At 42.2% G+C, this 19,499-nt stretch overlaps 1 long non-coding RNA gene across 2 annotated transcripts in view; it reads left to right on the top strand.

Moving 5' to 3' along the window:
* Positions 1-15,980: 15,980 nt before the first annotated feature.
* Positions 15,981-19,499, top strand: part of LOC141372448 (uncharacterized) — a 5,117-nt gene continuing 1,598 nt past the window's right edge. Inside the window, exon 1 of one of the 2 annotated variants that reach the window (XR_012377702.1) lies at positions 15,981-16,052. This is a non-coding gene — a long non-coding RNA (uncharacterized lncRNA). Of the gene's footprint in view, positions 16,053-16,477; positions 16,557-19,499 lie in introns of those variants that run through there. The other variant, XR_012377701.1, reaches the window with a different exon arrangement.

Below are 19,499 nucleotides of genomic sequence, written 5' to 3'. Positions count from 1 at the left end.
AACAGGTCTGTAAGATGTAAGATGAGTATATAAACTACCATTTCCATGTGCTTTACCAGATTGTTGTGAGGATGAAATGAGCTAATGGGTAGACGTTAACTCTAAGGGCAGGGACTATAATACTTTCTACTTGTACAAAAAGCAGCAAATCCCTGCCATGAGGCAAGCCACCAGGCAGAGTGGAGAGCAGAGCCACTCCCTAACCGGAACATATCTTAGGAAAATTTTGTGATCCCACTAATGTCATCATACATAAACACTTATATTTTTATCTCAACTGTTACCAGGCATTTGGAAGCCTGCCAACTTTGACAGTTGCTGCTTTCCTCACATGAACCATTAGGTAATCTAACTTAAGTGACTCAAAGAAGAGAGGAGGGGACTCAGGCTTGTGCTAGAGCCTTCTGCAGGTTTCCTGGTTTGTTTTTTTTTTATTTTTTAAAAGATTTTATTTATTTATCTGACAGAGAGAGACACAGCGAGGGAGGGAACACAAGCAGGGGGAGTGGGAGAGGGAGAAGCAGGCTTCCTGCGGAGCAGGGAGCCCGATGTAAGGCTCGATCCCAGGACCCTGGGACCATGACCTGAGCCGAAGGCAGACACTTAATGACTGAGCCACCCAGGCGCCTCAGGTTTCCTGTTAATAACAGGTAAGAGGTAGGATGTACAATGGTGCTTTACAGGATAATCGTCCTTTACTAAACAATTCAGTCTCGAATTAGTTACAGCGGGTGACAAAGCAAGTACGTTTTCTTTTAACTTCCCACTTTACCTAAAGTGACAGCATAATCAAATTATTGGATTTACTCTCTGGTTGCCACATGGCAATAATGTACATAATAACACATAGGAAATAGATTACATTTAAAATATGTAAAGCACATACAGAAGGCAATTAATAAGTATTCATGACCTCTTCTCTTTGATGAACTCCTTAGTTAAAGATTTAGATGTCGGAAAAACACTGATTTCATACTATTGTGTTCAACCAGATAGATGAATGCGAGGGTAAGAACATAGAGCAAGTTTATTGCCTGAAAAAACAAGAGCCGTGCAAACAATTGGATCTTGATATGTTAGATAATTGATCAGTCAAAACAGGAAAAAAGAGCATCTAAGTCTCAATGAGTTGAGAGTCAGATGTAATAAACCTAGAAAACAATTAATGAGGATTAATTAGAAAATAATGTGCTTTGCCACTGTGAAGACACTAGAAAATCGGCAAACTGTTAAATAGGAAGACGTATTTTATGGTTGAGCAGCTGCAAATAAATTTCTCAGAGTTCTGAGCCACCCATTGGAGCAGTGATATAATGAAGAAGAGAAGAAAGATGTAGGAGTGAAATGTGAGAAGCATTTCCTTTAAAATCGGGAGCAAAATAGAGATGTCACTATCAGCACTTTTAGTTTAGTCAGTATTGTGCGGAAGGTGGTAGCCAGAGCAATAAGGCTAAAATTGAATAGCTCTAAGGATTGGAAAGAAAACAAATAAAGCTATAGTCATTTGCAGATAATATAACTATCTGCACATATAGGCACAAAAAGCACAAAAAACTCACAAGGAACAATATAAAAATCAGTTCTAGCTCTGTATACTAGCAACAGTGGAAAAAAATACTTAAAAAAAGGGATTAAGGTGACTATAAATAGACTTCACAAAGTTGGGCAAAACCTTTAGAAAGAAAATTAACATTTATTGAAAAACAGAAAGTAATGCCTAAGTAAATGTAGAGATATATCATGTTAATGGCAAGGAAGACAGAATATGGTAAAGATTTCAGTTTTCTCCCAATTTGATCTATAGGAAACTCCAGTTTCAATCCAAATACCAGTAGGCTTTTCATGGACCTTGACAATCTGATCCAAAAACTTAAATGAAAAACCAAATCACCAAGAGTAGTCAAGATGCTTTTGGAGAACAGCAAAGTGAGGAAACTTGCTATAATAGATATTAAAACTTACTATAAAACTATGATTATAAGAGAGTATGCTTGGTGGGAAGCCTGCTTCTCCCTCTCCCTCTCCCACTCCCCCTGCTTGTGTTCGCTCTCTCGCTGTGTGTCTTTCTGTCAAATAAATAAATAAAATCTTAAAAAAAACAAAAACAAAAACAGAGTATGGTGCGGGCACAGGGGTTGACAAAGAGATCAATGGAACAGAATAGAAATAAAGATAAAACAAAGATGGAAACTTGATATATGACCATGGTAGAAAGTCAGATCAGTGGGCAAAGGGGAGTATAGTCCATATATGGTGCCAGGATATGGTGTTTTTCATATGGGAGAAAGTGGAAGTTGGATCCCTATTTCATATCAGATGCAAAAATCAATTCCTGATATATTAAATGTGAAAAGCAAAACTTTTATAATATTAGAAGAGAATATAAGAAATTATCCTAATGATTTAGAATATGGAAAGATGTCATAAATAAGATATAAAAAAGCATACACATATACCAAAAATAAGAAAAGAATCATGAATTGATTATAGTAAAGAAAATAAGTAAAAAAAAGATTGAAACTAGGAAATATTTGTTTTTTTTTAATTTAAATTCAATTAGCCAACATATAGTACATCATTAGTTTCAGATGAAGAGTTCAGTCATTCATCAGTTGCATATAACACCCAGTACTCATCACATCGTGTGCCCTCCTTAATGCCCATCACCCAGTTACCCCAACCCCCACCCACTCCCCTCCAGCAGCTCTCAGTTTATTTCCTATAGTTAAGAATCTTTCATGGTTTTTTTCCCCTCTCTTATGACTACCCATTCAGTTTACCCTTCCTTCCCCTATGATCCTCTGGGCTGTTTCTTATATTCCACATATGAGTGAAATGATAATTGTCTTTCTCTGATTGATTTATTTCACTCAGCATAATACCCTCCAGTTCCATCCACATCGTTGCAGATGGTAAGCATTCATCCTTTCTGATGGCTGAGTAATATTCCAGTGTGTGTGTGTGTGTGTGTGTGTGTGTGTGTGTGTGTGTGTATGCATATATATATCTCACATCTTCTTTATCCATTCATCTGTTGATGGACATCTAGGCTCTTTCCACAGTTTGGCTATTGTGGATATTGCTGCTATAAACATTGGGGTGCAAGTGCTCCTTTGGATCACTACATTGGTATTTTGGGGGTAAATACCTAGTAGTGCAATTGTTGGGTCGTAGGGTAGCTCTATTTTTGACATCCTGAGGAACCTCCATACTGTTTCCCAGAGTGACTGTACCAGCTTGCGTTCCCACCAACAGCGTATGAGGGTTCCCCTTTCTCCGCATCCTCGCCAACATCTGTCCTTGTCTGATTTGTTAATTTTAGCTATTCTGACTAGTGTGAGGTGGGGTATCTCATTGTGGTTTTGATTTGTGTTTCCCTGACGTCAAGTGATGTGGAGCATTTTTTCATGTGTCTGTTGGCCATTTGGATGTCTTCTTTGGAAAAATGTCTGTTCATGTCTTCTGCCCATTTCTTGACCGGGTTATTTGTTTTTTGGGTATTGCATTTGATAAGTTCTTTTAGATCCTGGGTACTAGCCCTTTATCGGATATGTCATTTGCAAATATCTTCTCCCATTCTGTCAGTTGCCTTTTAGTTTTGTTGACTGTTTCCTTTGCTGTGTAGAAGCTTTTTATCTTGATGAAGTCCCAATAGTTCATTTTTGCTTTTGTTTCCCTTGCCTTTGGAGACATGTCTAGCACGTTGCTGTGGCCGAGGTTGAAGAAGTTGTTGCCTGTGTTCTCCTCTAGGATTTTGATGGATTCCTGTCTCACATTTAGGTCTTTCATCCATTTTGAGTTTATCTTTGTGTCTGGTGTAAGGAAATGGTCCAGTTTCATTCTTCTGCGTGTGGCTGTCCAATTTTCCCAACACCATTTGTTGAAGAGACTGTCCTTTTTCCATTGGATATTCTTTCCTGCTTTGTTGAAGATTAGTCGACCGTAGAGTTGTGGGCCCATTTCTGGGTCCTCTGTTCTGCTCCACTGATCTATGTGTCTGTTTTTGTGCCAGTACCATACTGTCTTGATGATGACAGCTTTGTAATAGAGCTTGAGGTCCAGCATTGTGATGCCACCAGCTTTGGCTTTCCTTGTCAACATTCCTCTGGCTATTTGGGGTCTTTTCTGGTTCCATACAAATTTTAGGATTATTTGTTCCGGCTCTGTGAAAAAATGTCATTTGTCAAATGTAGGTAGGATTCAGGATTCAGTTCCTTGTGGCATGTTGGCCTCTCGTTCTCTGCCACATGGGCCTCCCTAACACGGCTGCTTGATTTCTCAAAGTATCCAAGCTGAGAAGGCAATAGAGAGAGTGTATATCAAGATGCAAATTACAATCTTGTGGAACATAATCAGGGACACGACATCCCATTGCCATTGTCATCCTGTTGGTGAGAAGTCAGTCCCAGGTTTCACCCACACTCCAGGTGAGGGAATTACACAAGGGCATGGATACCAGGAGACAGAAATCACTGGTGGCCCTTGAAGAGGCTCCCAGCCATGGTAAGAAAGAATGGGATAGGCTTCAAAGGGAAGATGACCCTGAGGGAAGAGAGTCTGGGCTAGTGTAATGGGCAGAATGATGGATTCCCAGTGTTGTCCATGTCCTAAACCCTAGAACCTATGAATAATGCGGTAGGTAGCATGGCAAAAAGGAATTCAAGTTGAAGGTAGAATTAAGGTTGCTAATCAACTGACTTAAAAAATAAGGAAATTATCCTGGGTAATCTGGGTAGGCTCCATGTAGTCAGAAGGGACTTAAAAGTAGAAAAGGGAGGCCAAACAATAACATCACTCAGAGAAGCATGGAAGACAGACATAGAGAGGCACAATGTTGCTGGCTCTGAAGATAGAGGAAGGAGCCTAAGAATGTGGGAGGTCTCTACAAGCTAGAAAGGGCAAGGAAACAGATTCTCTCCTATAGCCTCCAGAAAGAAATGGAACCCTGTTTACACTTTGTATCACAGTGAGGCCGTTCCTGACTTTTATCCTACAAAAACTGTAAGATAATAAATTTATGTTGTATAGATGGCTGAATTTTTGGTGACCTGTTACAGCAGCATCAAGAAACTAATACAACTGGGTCATTCGGCCCCAATACGATGGCTCTTGCAGGGTTCATGGAGAGAGGCAAGACTGTAAGCCTATTGAATCCAGCCCCATGGGTCCTACTTTGGAAATACCGTCTGGGTGTGTAAGCATGAATTAAGAGTTGTAACCTTTGAACAACACCAGTGTGGTGCTGAGGGTCTAGACCAGGAAGGGGTCACAGAATCTGGGAAAAACATCTACAACTTTCGAAAAGTCCAGTCATTATCAATAGGGCACAGCAACAAAAATGAAAGGGCAGATGCACTGACCAGACTCCCCCTCTCCCATTCTCTCGTCCTCAGGGCATTAGAAGTAGAATGTTCCCCGAGTGTCCCCCTAATCATCCAATTTATTAGAAAAACAAGAGAAGGTTACAAATGCTGAAGCTGGTTATATCCATCATTGTAGTCCTGATATTGAACATAGTGCCATGTACTCATTATGCACTCAGTACATGTGTTGAGTAGTATCTCAAACTTCCTTTGTGATTGGACCATTTTGGCAGTTCTGCGATAAGACACGTGACTTTAAATGACAATCTAAGCCACGATCATTATGCCAAGGTCCAAGGAAGTGAAGAGCAGATGAATGATGCTCTTTCCTCTAATGAACCTTATCAGAATTTCCAAGTTGGAAGCATAATGAAAAGGTTGGTTGCAATATTTTTAACACCTGCATTTTGCTGATTAAAGCTTTATATTAAAAATTGATTTGTAAACTTAGAGCAATTTTTTTTTTTTTTTTTTTTTTTTATTCCCTCTCTTGGAGTTGAGGAATGTCAGAAGTGATAAGCATTCTGGTCATGGGCACGAAGAAGCAAATAGTATATTGAAATGTTGCTTGGAGAAATCAATTCCTCAACACTTCTTAAGCACTTGGCAGCTAAAATAGAAATACTTAAATGTTGTTTTAGATGCAAAAATACTGTGAAATTCAACAAACATCTCCTTGGGGGGATTAAAATAAAAACTTTAAATTATTTGATCATCTCATGAACCAGGGTGACTTGGCAAGCTCTCAACTGATAGCAAGGGTCCTTTGGTCTGCAGCACACTCCAAGCAGCTGCTCCAAGGCAAGACAATTCTTAGGACTATGGTAGAGGATTGCATCCATCATGATTTGGGGCAACATTGCAAAATGTTGGATGGGAATTGCTTTTAGGAACAGAGGACGTTTAGGAATGTCTTCTGGGGGACGGCAGATGTTCAAGGGGCCCATTGGGCTAGGCCTCCGGAGGCTATAGGAATGGAGAGACAGGAGCAAGTTACCAGGTGGTGGTGGGGAGTTTAGCAGAGTCTGTTGATAACCATGGATCCCAGGGACAAAGGAGGAGAAGCATTGTTTAATTCACTCTCTTCTCATCTTTCCCCTGCTTACCCTCAAGAAGTGTCCCCCAGCCTAAAATTCGGTCTTTTCCCATTCCCCAGCTAAAAGCCAACAGTCTCAGCCAGATGAAATGTGATTCATTGATTTGTGCTCAGACCTGCCAACAAGTATTCTTATTTTCACTAGGAATTCATCTTTTAAACCAGTCCCTTAATAATGTTCTCAGTTGACTCCTTTTTCACATTTACTAGATAACTACGGAATGTCCAAGTATGTGATAGTCATTGAAAACGAAAGATTGGGCAAAATTGGTTTGTTATTATAATAGCTTGCATTAAAATACACATGTACATATTTCATTTGTCTTCATATAAATCATTATATATATATATGTATTTTACAAATATATCTCAAATGTAAAGTACGTGAGATTAGGATTCATTTATGAAGTTGCTAAAATTCAACCAGGCTGATTCCCTCTGCAAAATGATAGGTAAGGATCTGCCTGAGTATTGAGCAGGGCCTGAAAAAGCTGATTATATCAAAATTACTTGTGAAAAGTTAAGACAGTCAATTTTAAAATCATCAAAATTAAGTGAAGAAAATGATTTTTTAAATGACTTAATTATTTTTACCTGAAGAAAGGTAAACTTTTGAATTAACTTGTTTTTTATGCTGTGGCCTTTCCATGTCTCTGTGTTTGAACCGGTTTCCTTATTGCCCTCTGCAGATAGCCTGGGGTGCTGTTCTCCGCTTCAGCATCACCTCCCTCCACGTTGGCAGCCCACAAACTTATCTTCTAAGTCACACTTACAAGGTCCCTGATGTGTAACAAGAGTGAAGGCAGACTGAAGACAGTTTCTAAACCTGGAGATGGCTATCAAAATGCTTTTAATGCCACCAACCTTTCAATTACCTGTTGAAACTGAAAAGGAGTCCAACAGTGATTTGCTTTGTGCCTTGGATGTTATTCACTTATTTGCCCAAACTTCAAATATTTGTACTTTTTCAAAAATAACTTTTTGTCTAGCAATGAAATAGTTTATGCTTATTGAAAAAATATGGAAAAATGAAAGTTATCACAAGCTAATCACTGAGAAATTACCATGTTGAGTACCTTTTGGTATCATATTGTATCGTTGGGGGGATTTCTCAACTAATATCATTAGCATTTTCTCATGTCATTAAATGGTCTCCAAAAACATGATTTTAATGACTGTAAACCATTAACTATTCTCTTCATATGGACATCTACATTAATTTCTGCAAGGCTGTGATGAAAACAGCTACCACCACAGAGGACAGAAATGCAAGCTCGGGGCTGCCTCTAGAGCCAAATGCTCTCCTCATCCGGAGTAAATTATGGCGCTCTCTCCAATCGGAGAATCCCCAGCTCCCATTTTCCCTCCTGCCACTTTTTTCTTCATCAAGATGACTTCTCCTTATCTTTCAACTCCCTGTAGAGTTGGAAATTGGTACCATTCATTGCATTCCTTACTTGTTCATCAACACCTGTCTTCTCCTCTATACTGGAAACTTCTTGAGGTTGGTCCCATGGATCATGTTGTCTTCTTCGTTGTTGTAACTGCAGCATCTGGTGTATAATCCCTGTAGATAAATATAGTAGGTGCTTCCGAAATATCTGATGAGTGCATAAGTGAATTAAATCTCCACAACCACCATGGGACCATTGGGTGTCCATCCCCATTGAGGATGAGGGAAGTGAGGCCCAGAGACAATAGAACACACTTACTTGGGGTTGTGCAGCAAAAAGTTGGGGGAAGTGGGGTTTGAACCCAGATCTCTGACTTCAAGTCCCATGTTCTTTTCATTACAGAAGAGCTGCCCTCTCATGTCCTACTCTACACTGGCGCTAATGTCCATCTCTATCTCCCCAGCCTGAGACACACGAGCAGTGGAAGCAGTTCCAGTAAGAGCAAGGCTGTGATGAAAACAGCTACCGCCACAGAGGACGGAAATGCAAGCTCGGGGCTGCCTCTAGAGCCAAATGCTCTCCTCATCCGGAGTGAATTATGGCGTTCTCTCCAATCTGAGAAAATAACACCACAGACTGCAGCTCCCTTTCTTTGTAATAGATACCACGGCTCCTTTGAACCACCTTCAAAAAAATCTGCGTGGACTCCCGTGGACGTTTGCAATTCTCACCGTCCTGGGGATGCTGCTTTAGTTCACCAAATCATGCCGTTCTCTGTACACCAAATATTTCACCAAATTAGAATGAGAACGGATTGTAGATAGACCCCTTTCCTGCCATTTCCTTTTTCACATGTAGGAAGTGAGGTTCAGAGAAGTGAACACCTTGCCCAAGCCACACAGTACCGGGGTGAGAACAGGGCAATCCTGCTCCTCTATCTGATGCTGTCCACTTTACCAGTGACCTCCAGACACCGGGCTGCAGAGGGCCCACCTAGGACACAGCTCCTAGAAGTCCAGCTCGTGCGAATGCTGTCAGTCCAGCGATCTCTGTATCACAGTGACCACAATGTATCATCGTTACTTGCTCATTGGTCTGTTTTGTACCTGTCTCCCCCATTATTATATTAATAATCTTTGTTAGCTCCACAGGTGAGGGGGCATGGCGGTCTGGTGATAGTTCTTCTTTCGCACCCGGCAGACTCCTACCAGTCCTTCAAAATTTGGCTCAAACATCTCCCGGTCAGGGAAGCCTGCACTCATCTCACCGGCCAGAGCAAGGACTGCCTTCTTTGCTCCTTCTGTAGGAAATTCTATTTGATGATTGAATGAACCTTACCTGATTTTTCTTTTTAATTCTGAAGGCTTTATTCATCATGTATGTTTTCGTTTGCTAAGGCTGCTGTAGCAAGTACCACAGACTTGGTGGCTTAACACAACAGAAATTTATTCTCTTGTTGTTCTGGAAGCGGCAAGTCTGAAATCAATGTACCTGCCGGGTGATGTTCCTCTCTGAAGGCTCCAGGGGAGGAGCCTTTCTTGCATCTTCCAGCTTCTGCTAATCCCAGACTTGCCTTGGTTTGTAGCAACCTGAGTCCGCTCTCTGTTTCTGTCTTCACCTGGCTGTGCTCCCTTGGTCTGTCTCGCTTCTCCTCTTCCCCTGGGACACCAGTCATAGGCATGAAGGTGTTGCTCTGCTCTGGTGTGACCTCATCTTAACTAATTACACCTGCTACAACTCGAATTCCAAATAAGGTCACATTCTGAGGTAGCAGGAGTTGAACATATCTTTTTGAGGAACACAATTCAACCCTTAGCAACATATACCCTAAAAATGTACACTTACGGGCACAAGTCTAAGTCAAAGTGAACTGAGCCATGTAACCAATCCTCAGATGGAGAAACAGAATATGATCAGCACCCCAAAGTCCTGTCATGCTTGCTTCCAGGCACTTGCCCCCTTCATTACCAGTAACCACTATCCTGCCTAACAGAATGGATTAGATTTTTCTTTTAGTCATAATTCATCTACCAGGAAACGTATCTGTTAAAGTGAAAATCTCAGTAGTTTTTAGTATACTTACAAAGTTCTGCAACCATCACATTATCTAATTCCGGAACATTTTCATCACCTATGAAAGAAACCCCATGCCCATTAGCAGTCATTCCCATCACCCCTCTGGTTACCCCAGGCCCTGAGGAGCCACTCACCTACTTTCTGTCCCTATTGACGTGCCCCTTTGGACATTAATTTCATATAAATGGAATCATACAATATGTCTGGCTTCTTTCATCCCTGTCATAGCATGTATGGGCACTTTATTTCTTTTTATGATTGAAAAAGATTCTGTTGTACGTGTACACCACATTTTGTTTATCCGTTCTTCAGTTGATAGGATCTGGGTCCTTTCCATTTTTTTAGCTATTAGAGTAATGGTTCTATGAACATTCTCGTATATGTTTTTGTGCAGACATATGTTTTCAATTCTCTTGGGTATGTACTTACATATTTTTGTAAGCTCATCATCCAGCACAATTCAAGGCTTAGGGTGGATATCAGTTGATTGATTGCAAGTAAAAGGCAATCCTAGCCTCTGAAAAGGCTAGCCTCTCCTACATTAGGGAGTAACTTGGACACTTGAGAGAATTGTTTGATGCATATTGTCTCTTCATATTCATTTTTCCAGGTAGTAAATAATCATCTGCTTTTCCACATCACTGTTAGTGCAGGAAACAGCACACGGCTCATGTGCTCAGAAAATGTCATCTGAAGTCACCATGAAAGGGCACATGCTCAAAATAACAAAATGAAGTATTTTGGAAATTGTTAATTTGGGGGGGGAACCCCGCAGGAAACAAAGCATATACCTATTATCTTTCCCTGATGAGGACATCAAAGAAGTACAGTGTTAGTGAGATCCCCTGGGCTCTGCTTTGTACCTCTAACAACAGTGATACGGACATGCTTCCAATGCTCTCTACCTCTTTTTATAATGTTTCAACAGAGTGGATCCCTAGATAGAGAGATAGATAGATAGATAGATAGATAGATAGATAGATAGATATAAATGGATGTATAGCAGATGAGATATAAAGAATAATAAAACAGGGGCTCCTGGGTGGCTTAGTCAGTTAAGTGTCTGACTCTTGATTTCAGCTCAGGTTGTGATCTCAGGGTCGTGAGATCAAGTCCTGCATTGGGCTCCATGCTGGGTGTGAAGCCCGCTTAAGATTCTCTCTCCCTCTCCCTCTGCCCCTCACCCCACCCCTACTCACATGTGTGTGCACACACTGTCTCTCTCTAAAAAAAAAAAAACAAAACATTAAAACAAATACATGTGTATCTATTAACCCAGCTTAATAAATAAAGTATTATCAAACTTGTTGGAGTCTATCTTCTCCCAATGAACCCACCTAACTGAATTTTGTGATAATAATTTGTGTTACAGTTTTACTACATTTGTATATATCTCTAAACAATATATTTAGTTTTGTATCTATTTGAATTTTATAAAATAGTATTCCATTGCTTGCATTCTTCTGCCATGTGTTTTTTTTCACTGAATATTATGTCTGTACAATTAATCCATAGTGATACATTTTGTTTTCGTTTCTTCTCCTTCACTGCTCCATTTTATCTAAATACTACAAATTATTTTTCCTTTATGATGTCAGATACTTGGATTGTTTGCATTTTTTGCTATTACAAACAAAATTGCTGTGAACATTCTTACACAGATCTCTGGAATACGCATTTTTATAAGATGCACATGCCTACACTCAAGAATGGAACAGCTGGGCCATGAGGTGTTTTCATATTTATAAGATAACGGTCCATTATTTTCCAAAGGGGTTTTATCAGTTTGTACCATTAGTGTGTTAGGAGTTTCCTTTACTTTACATTCTCATTAACTCTTGGCATTGTCAGACTTCTGAATTTTGCCATTATCATGGGTGTAAAATAGTACCACGAACAGCTAGTCATTGGTGCATACTGACTACCACCAAACTCAGTGTCTTAAAACAACACCCATTTACTATTTTTCACTAGTCAAGGGTAGGCAAGATGGCTCTGCTGATCTCACCCGGGCTTGCTCACAGCCTGCAGATAGCTGGCAGATGACCAGTGGGTTGGCTGCTCTAGGATGGCCTCGTGATTTAGCTCTGTTCCACAGGTCTCCCTCGTCACTGGGTAGGACAGTCCAGGCTGGTTCTCAGAGCTCAGACAGAAGAGTAAGAGAAAGAGCAGAAATACATAAGTGCTTGTACAAGCTGTGCTTGCAGTAAGTTTGGTATTGTCAGATTGGACATGGTCAAGTCCAGAATCAGTGAGGGAGAGCACTACGAAAGAGTGTGGATACAGGGAGGCATGAAAACTTGGGGCAGTGGGTACACTCAATTCTCCTCAATGATTTGAATTTATATTTCCTTGATTAGAATTGAGGTTAAATATCTTTCAAAAGTTTGTTGGTCACATGTTTCCTCTTCTGAAATGCTTCTTCATGTCTTTTGTCCATTTTTATACCAAGATTTTATCTTTTTTTATTCATCCAGAAGAGATTATGATGATGATTAACCTAAATGTTAATCCTTTGCCAGATATATTGTGTTTCAAATATCTTCTTTAGAAAGAGAAATTAAGGAATCGATCCCATTTACAATTGCACCAAAAACCATAAGATATCTAGGAATAAACCTAACCAAGGAGGTAAAGGATCTGTACCTTAAAAACTATAGAACACTCATGAAAGACATTGAAGAAGACACAAAGAAATGGAAAAACATTCCAGGCTCATGGATTGGAAGAATAAATATTGTTAAAATGTCTTGAAAGTGGGCCTTTCTCCAGTCAAACCTTCAGATGAGTCCGCATCCTTGGCCAACACTTCGATTACAGCCTCATGAAAGATCCTGAAACAGGATCCAGTTAAGCCATACCTGGATTGCAGACCCACAGAAACTATGAGATAATACATGTGTGTTGTTTCAAGGCACTAGGTTTGTGATACTTTTGCTATAGAGCAGTAGGTATCTAATACACTTGCCAAAGAACCTCAGTGGGGACTATCCTAATCCATAAAATAGTTTCTTACTATGTTAAACCTCAAAAGTGTGGCTTGAAGTGTAGATACTTGTTACTCAAAATGTTGCTTATGGCCACATTTCAATCTCTGAGATTTTTAGAAATGCAAAAGCCCAGGTACCATCCCAGAGCTATTAAATCAGAATCAGCATTTTAATAAGATCCCTGGGTGTTTTATATATTCATATTAAAAGGGCTCCCTTCTGTAATTTTCTACCACCTTTGTAATTATGAGTCCTGCATACCACAGGGGTTAGAGGGCACCTTTGTTCAGAACACCTTTCTCCTGGGTCAGTGGAACATACTCAAGTTACCCCTTCCACTCCGTATAATAGAGAATATGTATTTCAAAGAACTTATTCCCTTAACATCCAGGTAGAGAATGTGCTGGTACATTTTAAAAACTCTACTTCTCTACTCACAGAAAACATCATTGGTATCCTCAATGTTTGCAATCTGTTGGAAGGAGGGGGCTTCCCATCGATCAGAAAGTAGCAGAGTCCAGTAAGTTGCTCAGTGTGGGGACTGAATGACAAAGCAATGACAGAGGTTGGTTAGGAATACCATTTCCAGAGGAAAATACGTGTTCTCCGAAATGTGGAGAACATGTAGGGCATTGGAGGGTGACAGATGTTGAAGAAAGAGCAGGCAGGAATATTTATGGGGCCCTTGGTGAAGTTGGAGGTAGACCCATTTGGCCGGAGCACAGACTTCAGGTAAAGGGATAATGAGAGATTAAGGCAATAGAGGTCAACATTGTGGAGGGAGATAAAGAAAGAAAAAGAGAGGTAAAAGGAAGATCGACAACAACAGGTACCAGTTCCTGTTTCAACTAAGGCTTCAAGATATAATAGACACCACATTCCAAAGTAAGGTGTGGGCTGCTGATTTATCAATGAGGAGGTCAAACACTGGTGACGTGACTGAGTTCCTCACCCATATAGGAGGTGTAAAAAGGTTGGGAATAATTGAAGAGGAGAAGAGAAGAGTTTTAGAAAGCGTGGCTGCTGTGCTGGGGCATTAAGCTCTTACCACCATCACATAGGAGGAGAGGGAAGGGGTTCTTCTTTCTTTACCTCAAGGCAAGGGGGACTCTTGGGCAATGCCACTCAGCTTAATATGTGTCCTCTTTTTGGTGCTTGTCTTCTACCTGCAAAGTCTAAGTGGTGAGGGATGACTTCGGTCAGCTACTTTGACAGTGGAGCAAAGAAATGGCTTCACTTGGGGAAGGAGTGGCTGTGATTCCCATAGTTTTTTGAAGCAAAGAATGTGTTCCTGTGGGGGCAGGCCTGGGAGGGGGTCTTAGGTCCTGTCTACAAGGATGGTCTGGAGGGGCCGGCAGCCCTCAGGGAAAAGAAGACTGGAGCCTGAGGAATAAGTGAAGAGACAGCCAGAGTAGATGTTCTCCCTCTTTGATGAGAATTGAGGAAGATAGATTCCCAGGGGTGGGAGGCAGAGCAGGAGGAGATGTCTCCAAAGAACCAATGAAAATTCACACAAAAGAAAAGTCTGCTTTAACCACCTTCCATTCCTATTTAGCTCTGATGAGAATACACAAATAGAACTTCTTTGTCCTTTCTCCTCTCCCTCACAGCCCAAGTCTGTGAAGATAAAAAAGCGGTCAGCAGGAGGGGGAATGACTAGCAGAAGGAACTGGTGGGGAAGAAGGAAAAAGACTGGGTCCCCAGCACACAGCCTGAGATGGGGATCTGCACGCAAGGGGTGGGGTGTGATCAGGATTGGGCAGAGGAAGGCACTGAATTGGGATGCAGTTGCTACAGAGGCTCCAACCTTTCCCATAGCGGAGTTCTAGAAGGGGTGGCTCTTCTGAAGTTGTCCCTCTTGGGAAGACGGTGCTCCCCTATTCCCATTAACCAGTCCCCGGAGAAGGGATGTCCCTGGGAAGGAGGTAGTTCTCTTTTGCTGAGGCCAACTTCCAGAGATCCTCTCAGCTGAGAACCTTCGGGACCAATCCTCCAGCAGCCGAGGGACAATTAAGGCATGCCCGTGGATGGCACATCACTGCTTCAGTAAATGGATGACACAACCTTCCCAGGGCAGGCATCCTGTCTACAGGGGCACGAGCATAGGAGAGAGAAGAGTTTTTAATCATTACAGAGGACCGGACTTCTAATTAGTGTCCAGAGCAGCTTTTATTACCTTAAAGGTATCAGAAAGATCATGGGGCTTGCTCTAAATTTCATCCATGGGTGAGGACAGAAATATCCCCACAAAACAAATTTATAGAAATGTGTATTTAGCTAACCAGCTAAATGAACTTACATCCCCCAAACCTTGGTTATAACCACAGCAGTTTCTAGAGAAGCAGCAGCGGGAAGATACCTTTTACATAAGAAAATTCCACAGTGTGTGTGGGGGGGTGGGGGGCAGATTATGCAAAGGCAGCTCCTAGAGCAGGGGTTCCATACTTTTTTGGTGTGTGTTCCTGTGTATGATCCCTTTGGCAGGATGACGTGGTCTGTGGAATCTCTTCTCCAAATTGTATTTTCAAATATAGGAAATAAAATATGTAGTACTACAAAGAAACCAGTTACGTTGAAATATTATCAAAAAGTTTTAAAAAAAACTGTGGTCGAGTGATATGTGCCACTTCACATTTTAAATATTAAGATCTTATTTTAAACCTTTGAAATTTTAAACCTCAAGGTGATTTCAAAATAATCAGGGGTCTAAGCCACATTTTGAGACATCTGCACAACTGTAATAAATATGAAAATATCTGTGATTTCTCCTGAGGCCAGTGTGGCAGACGCTGTGGGGTGTTGCCTACATTTGTAACGGAAGGCAATGCTAAATTTCACTTCAAGATTATTGAAAAAAAAATGAGTACTTACTGGATGAATAATTTAAGATTAATTGAATGAATAATTGCAAGATTAATAAAGATGTGATATTTTTCCCCGCCCAAATCCACCAACTCCCTTATTTCTATTTACAGACCCCTCAGGGGCCCATGGATTCCATGGAATCTGGAATCTGGAATAAGATCAGCTAATCCTCTGCATCACAAAGTAACGAGAATTTCAGGATCTTGTTGAGGGGAAGCAAATTGGGCCTGGAGTGTGTGGAAGGCTTTGGAATTCTAGAAGAGGAGAGGTAAGGATTCTTTGCTCTAATCCTAAGAGCAAAGAGGTGAGTGGAGACCCAAGGAGTGTGGTGTGCTTCCAATAAGGAATTTTCCATGGCCATGGTGGCCCAGGGAATTATGAGAACAGTCTCCTTTCCTGTTCTGTCTGTGCTGGATCCACAGAGGGTATCGGCCAAACTTTCAGGAAAAGTCTGTTACATGCAGCACCTTTGTATTAGTATGTTGTGGGGGTGGGGAAGGGGAGAGAGTAGGCAGTATACATGTTTGGGGAGGGGGCAATGAAGAGAATTGCAGCCATTCCTAGAGGTCAGAGTGGCCATCCTAGAATTGTACCCAGAGAGCAGTTAGGGGCCAGCTGACCATGAATAAGCACCTGGCAGTGGGGACTGAGTCAGAGAGGCCAAGAGACTGACCTTCTTCAACCCGAATATGTGAAAAGTGAGTAAGCCTGGACGCAGAGACGGGGAGCTGGGTCCTGCCTGCATGGAATGGAACTACCCAGAGGTAGACAGGTAGGTTACATCAGGCTGATGATTTTAATGTGACCCCGTAGTCAGCAAAGGGCTGGCTCCTGGAAGGGTGTTGAGCCGAGGAGTGTCTGCTATAATCAGGCTTCTGGAAGGAGCACTCTGACAGTGGGACAGTGGGTGGGAGGGCGGCCCAGGCTAGACACAGACTCTGTTTCAGAGGCAACTGCATGACGTAGAACCACAAGGAACACAAAAGGAATATGAGAACCCTTAGAATCATGCCTTTTAGGGAGAAGCGATTGTTGACATAGCTTGCCTTTCCAAAGTCAAACACAAAGTCCTTTCAGCAAGAAAAAAACTTGTGTGATTGCTCTGAAGTAAAAGAAACTGGCCTACCCAGTGCTTCCATCTTGGTGTGTGGTTACAGAAGAAAAGGTGGCTTAGAATTTCAGCATTCAAAGTTCTTCATTAAGCCTCACGGTGGGGAGTGGGGTGGGGGTGGGCGGCTGGGTGGGGGAGGGATGCTCATTGCACTCAGCTCCCTTCCGGCCAAGCATGTCTCTGGTGAAAGAGTTATGCATGAATGCTGAGATCCAGGGCAGAACCCTAAAGCTTTATTCTGTCCCTACCACACGTCAAGTAGTTTGTACTGTTGTTTCTTCACGGTATCGGCAGACAGAGTGGACACAGAAATACTTTAGGAGGCAAGAGTCCCCAGGGCCTCCTGTAGGCTCAGAAGGATAGAGAATCTTGATAAACATGACCCTTAGGAGTAAGAGCAGAGGGTAGGAGTCTAAGTGGCTTTTCAGTCACTTAGGGACTCAAGCCCGAGTCTATATGGTACAACAGTCTTATGCGGCTATGGAGCACTTGAAATGTGGTTAGTCTAAACTGAGACGTGCCATGAATGGAAGACAGCTACCAAATTTTGAAGATAGAGCACAATAAAAACAACATTAAACATCTCATTAGCAATTTCAAAATTTTGATTACATGTTGAAATGATAACATTCTGGATATGTTAGGTTACTATGAAATACACGATTAGAATTAATTTCACCTGTTGTTTTTTTTTTAAAGATTTATTTATTTATTTGAGAGAGAGAGAGCGTGCGCGCGCGCGTGCATATGCGAGCACAGGGAGGGGCGGAAGGAGAGAGCGCATCCCGAAGCCGACTCCCTACTGAGCGCCGAGTCTGACTCGGAGCTTGATTCCAGGACCTGAGCAGAAACCAAGAGTCGGCCGCCCAACTGACTGAGCCACCCACATGCCCCAGTTCTTACTCTTTTTCTAATATGGCTACTAGAAAATTTAAAAATACATGTGTGACTTGCGTTATATTTTTACCAGGAGAAATAACTTGTAGTTATTTCACATGGTTGGAAACCATCACAGAGTTAACTCATATAACCCGTATAAAGTAGAGTCTGGCTTAAGCTATGCAACCGCTACGTGATGTTCTGTAATCTTTGTACTGTTCTCCTGTTCCTCTTTTTTCCTATTTTCCTTCTGATTCTCTGTAGCCGTTTCAGGAAAACCTTTAAAATAAAAATAAACATGAAAAATTTCCTGGGCATGATGGAAGGGTGGGGGGCTGTATGGGGCCTGGTGGTTGGCCCACACTGAGCCCAGGACGGACTGAGAAGACAATCACCCACAGAGGGACAGCGTTCTTAGCATCCTAGCCAAGCAGATCAACTTTCTGGCCGTGCAGAAAGGAAGTGAAAAGGAGCGTCTGTGTTACTGACCTGGGTCTTGGCAACAGACTGGCCCATATGGGATTCTCGGAGTTCCAAAGAAATTGGCAGCATCTCTATGTCATGAAAGGGCCCTCCCGTCCTGTGGCTCTCCCGTCCTCTCCATCCTACCTCCCTGATTCATGCCCCTCACACTCCACCAGACCCCTCAAGTTGTCCCTGTACCCCAGCCCTTTCCTGCTTAGCCAGCCTACGCTGAGGCTTGTTGCCTGAATCCATTAGCCTTCAGAACTGCTGAATGACTTGAAAAACCTCTCAGGTGGCAGGCTCTTTCCTGGAAAAACCCTAAACCTGGATCCATCTCCTAAGCTGCCTTCTTTTTCCTTCCCCTGGGCTGCCAGGCACAGCTACAGAGCATCATTCAGTTGAGCAGATTGGCCCATGAAAAATTCATGGGCTCCAGCTCCAGCTGTACCCTCAGCGATACGCAGCATTGCGTGCACCACCATTGCATGTTCCCTCCGGCGACCATGCAAACTTTCATCGCTCTCAGAATCTCTACGAATTAGCAAAAAGTGCCCTCCCTCCAGTTAGTTTGTTTTGATATTGTACAATCTGGAGAGCTCTGTCCTCAGGATAGGAGGAAGTGGCATTTCCAGGGCCCCAGGGGGCAGCATACCTGGGCCCAAGTACTTAAAACCTATCCACACACCGCCCCACCCCGCTTGCCCCTGACTTTGGGTCTTCACAGTGGCAGCAGCTACCCCTCATCCCCAGGGAGAGAAAAGCAGGGTTGGTTCCTGGTTGGCATGAGTCAGGCTTCTCTGGGCAAAAGGAAAAAACTTTAAGGAATGCTCAGAGCATGATTGACATAGGACCCAGTCATGCATGAGTGTGTAAGCATGTGTGAGCGCCGGGGAGAGTATACACGTGCACTCTTCTGCGTGTGTGCGCAGCCTTGTGGGCAGTGTGAGTTTACAGGAGGAAGCTCTCCTCTGCTTTTCCAAGACTTGACCAGGAAGCCAGAATCTCTCGCCTTCATATTCTGGGATAGATTAATAAACAGTGCCCTTGTGCAGTACACAACCCAGACGCCTGTACTGATGGCTCTGACCATGGTCTCCTCAAACCTTGCATCATTCCCTTCCCTTCCATTGTCAGAGCATGGCTTTGCCTCAATTCATGTGAACCTCCTTGATTTTCTATTTCCCACCTGTAAGTATATGCACATCTGTACCTTTTCTTTCTTTTCTTCCTTTCTTTCTTCCTTCCTTCCTTCCTTCCTTC

Source organism: Callorhinus ursinus, unplaced genomic scaffold, assembly GCF_003265705.2.
Source record: "Callorhinus ursinus isolate GAN/ISIS: 27379988/994484 unplaced genomic scaffold, GSC_fseal_2.0 scaffold4, whole genome shotgun sequence".
Lineage (NCBI taxonomy): Eukaryota > Metazoa > Chordata > Mammalia > Carnivora > Otariidae > Callorhinus > Callorhinus ursinus.
The sequence above is the reverse complement of the archived record's forward strand: the minus strand, read 5'-3'. Positions and strand labels throughout refer to the sequence as shown.